Genomic DNA, 4061 nt, shown 5'->3' with positions numbered 1-4061 from the left:
AATTTCACTTTGTTGTGGGAGAAGGAGAAAGAGACTTCAAGTTGTAAAACCTACAGTGGCTAAACTCCTGAAAGAAAGTCCCTTTGTTCAGCGTCATTAGAATATTGTTTATTTTCTTCCATATCTGTGCCCAGCTTCATTGGACCCACACCTGCAAGCAGAATGTTGATGAAATTTGTGCATTTTTCAATCTGAAAGGCTCTGAACTCTACTGGAGACTTACTGAATTGCTAATACACTACAATAAATTTATTTTCTTTCTGCTTAAACTTTTCAGAAGTGGATCTGCTATTTGCAAGGAAGAATTGTGACTGAGATGAGCTGTTTATAATAGTAATTCAAATATTTTTAAATGGTAGGCAATTTATCAATAGATTTATTTCATCAACAAATTAAGAGAAAACACATATGATTACACTGACAATGCCAAAATGACAGTTGATTATGCTGAAAATGTGTAGTAAACACCTAAACAAGATAGCAGTAGACTTTTTCACCAAAAGGTTAATGACAATCTTGTTCAAACTCTGTATCTATTATATAAATGTAAACCACTATTTAGCTATAAAACCAGCAGTATATCTGGATATATATGTAAAGACATATAGAGTAGAAATTTTCATACTGACAAAAATTGCAAAGTGAATGTCCTTCAATAAGAGAATGGTTAAACAATGACATATCTCAAAAGTGCAACATTATTAAGCCATTTAAACGAATGATTATTCCAAATGATTTGAAGTAATTCCATCAGGTGTTATTGAGTGAAAATAGAAAGATACAGGTTAAAGTGTGAAATATTATCTTCATGTTTGAAAAAAATCAAAACACGACCAAAACATTCCACATATATATATACCATATAAACACATACAAACGTGTAGAGAGTTACATAACTCAAAAGAAGAAAAGGAAGGAGCAAACCTTCATTCTTTAGCATTGGTTAGAGCTTGGTCATGGGATGGGAAGAAGCTGAGGAGGGAAGGACAGGGGTTTTTATTGGAGTAGGTGGAAGATGTTAGGAGAGGTAAAAAAAAAATTTTAAGGGAAAAAAAGAAATAGAGATACAGAAAATACAAAAATAAAAGAAAGATGACATCAAAACATAAAGCAGCATGTATATAATTCCTTTCATGTAATTTGCAAGCATTAAACATAAAAGATATAATTTCTTCATAGCATAAGTATATGTAGGTAAATATTGTGAAAAGTTTCCCAAGTGATGACTATGTGCCTTTGGGATGGAACATGATAGAGCATGATCAGATCATTGCTGTTTGTTTTTACTCTTATTTTCGTTGTTAGCCTTTAGTGTTATTTGACATTTTAAATTACATGTATTCTTTTGAGAAAATTAATACAAAATAGTTTAGATTTCTCCCTCCAGCCATGACCATATCCAGGAAGAAGGCAGGGGCTGCGGCCTGTCAGGAGCCTCCCTAGGGCAACAGCTCTGCCTATGCTGGGCCCAGGGAATGAAGCAGAGACCTCCAGCAAGAGGTGCAAGCGGCAGAAGCACTGCAACAGCAGCAGCGGCAAGGACAGCAGCAACGACCTTGAGGACGGTCTGGAGCTGCACTGGGCCCCCAGTGTGGACGGGATCAGGCATGCAGCAAGACCAGCAGTGGCGATCAAGGGGGACAGCGTGGTTGTGGTCATCACTCAGCCTAAGTACACCAAGAAACACATCAAACTTGAAGGGTCGAAGTACAACGGGCAACTTTTGATTTGGAGGGCAGTCAGCTGGGACTTGACTGGTTGAAAGGAGGTGCCTAAACAGCAAAAGCTGCTTACGGCAATCTCAGTCAGAATTTGCAAGGGGCCTCAGACATGTCGGTACCTGGTGGTGCCCAGATGTGGACAGTGGTTTCTGGTTAGTGTGCTGCTCACAGCCTCCTCATCACCATAGAAGAGAAGCTGTGGAGCTGCTGTGGACAAGAGAAGGGGCATCTGAGACATGACAACACCAAGAGAGTGGAAGCTCCCAGACTCATCAAAGGTCTTAGCCACGAAGTGATCCTGCCAGCAGCATGTGGGCAGAACCACACACTGACCTTGACAGAAACCAGCTCCTTGTTCACATTTGGGGAGAACAAGATGGCATAGCTGGGCCTTGGTAACCAGACAAATGCTGTCCACAGCTTGGCACAGACAAGGTATAAAGGCCAGCCCATTACCAAAATGGCCTGTGGAGTTGAATTCAGTGTGATAATGGACTGCAAAAGAAACCTCTTTTCCTTTGAGTGCCCTGAATATGGTCAGCTGGGACACAATTGGATGGGAAGTTCATCACCCTGATGCAGCCATTAGAGTATTACTGCAAACCCTGCGATTGGCTGTCTTCATCCAGAAAACAAAAGATGGACAGATTCTGCCTGTACCAAACGGTTGAATGAGACACAGCCTGTGGCACTAACTACATGCTGGTTCTGGACTCCCAGAAGCAAGTCTTCTCAGGGCTTCATTGGCTATGGCTGGCTGGGCCATGTGCAGCAGACAGTTGAGACTGTTCCGCCTCGCAAGGTGAAGCTGTTTGACTCCCCTGGGCATGGGGTGCCCCCAGATCTATGCTGGCTATGATGGTTACACCTGCTCCTTTGCTGTCAGTGAAGTGGGTGATCTGTTTATCTGAGGGGCCCACCAATACCTCCTGTGAGTCTACCATGTACCCCAAATCAGGGCAGAACCTCTGTGGCTGGAGAATCTGGAGCCTGGCTTGTGAGAAGAGCAGCATCATTGCATAAGAGCATCACCAGCTGGGGCCCTGTTGCCAACATTCGGGCAACTGGCCTGCAGGGACCAGAAACCAAACTCTTTATAGTTCCCTGTCCAGCCAGAGCCTTGTCACAGCAGTTGCCAGTTAGAGATTTGCCAGCTGTCAAGTGCATTCTCTGGTCCTTACATGAAGGATCAGCGCTTTATGTATCAGTCTTTATTGCCTTTAGGCTTCAGTCTCTCTCTCCCGCAACCCAGACACTGACTAGTACTGGCCGTCCTGTTTCTGAGACTGGGAGTAGTGCTCTTCACTCAGCTCTCTTTTAGTCTCCTTTGCTTGGCTCTGGTACCAAATGGTTGGGATTACTGAAGAATCCCTTTCCTCGCTTGTCAGCACTGATGCCGTGACCACTGCCTGTGTCCCAGTCAAGTGCCCTGTGCTGGAGCTTGGCACAGTGCATGCTGTGCAGCATTAGTTACAAGGTGCCCTTCCCGGAACACTCCCCTCACTTGAGCTCAAGAGAGGCAACACCTCTGGCGGGAGGGTCCTTGCTTCCAGAGAATTTGGACTGCTTTGGGTGCTTTAAGATAATTAATTAATTCAGTGGTGCTTTTGGGGGAGATGGGAATAGAACTTAAGTGTGAGACTTGGGTGGATGGGCAAGTTAAATATTGGTCTTTTCAAGTTATTTATTGCTTTTTTGTTACCACTTGTCATTTTCTTCATGTTAAAATGCCGAAAACGACTTGGTTGTTACTTCTTTCTCTATTTTCCACCCAGTCCCTCCTTATGGTGACTTCTTCCCTTGCAGGGGACTTACCAGTATCTGTCTGGGCCAGTCCCAAGGCCTTGTGGCAGGAAACCAGCCTGCATCTCTCTAAGACTTAATCTCACTTTGTACTCATCTCTATTGTCCTGTCTTCAATCAGGAGTCATGGGAAAAGCTTCTGCAACTTCAGAGCTTTGCTAAACTAACCTAATTTGTCCAAATCACCGCAAAACCACCATCTCTGACTCAAGCTTCCATGTGAAGGCCTAATTGACTTCCCTGAACATATCTCTTTCCTGGAACGTGGCTCAGGGATCTGTGTTTCTTGTACCCTGGAGGTCTCCTTTGTTGTGTAGTCACCAAGAAGGTTGAGGAGCCAGCACCAAGCACCCGGCCTTTCTGGGCTTAGAGCTTCCGGTGGACTCATGGAAAGCTGGCAGCTACAGCCTTTTCTATAACCATTGCCAAGGACTGGAGCAGGAAAACGATCTTTCAAGTGAAGACCGGCTCGTCCCTGCCCCATTCCTTTTGGCTGATATTTCAAAATGAACTTCCTGATGTGTTAAATCCTTTAGA

At 43.9% G+C, this 4061-nt stretch overlaps 1 pseudogene; it reads left to right on the top strand.

Moving 5' to 3' along the window:
* The first annotated feature begins 431 nt into the window (after positions 1–431).
* Positions 432–2821, top strand: LOC100583037 (annotated as a pseudogene).
* Positions 2822–4061: the final 1240 nt, after the last annotated feature.

This window comes from Nomascus leucogenys, chromosome 21 (genome assembly GCF_006542625.1).
Source record: "Nomascus leucogenys isolate Asia chromosome 21, Asia_NLE_v1, whole genome shotgun sequence".
Lineage (NCBI taxonomy): Eukaryota > Metazoa > Chordata > Mammalia > Primates > Hylobatidae > Nomascus > Nomascus leucogenys.
Note: the sequence above shows the minus strand (reverse complement) of the source record. Positions and strands in the feature narration are given on the sequence as shown.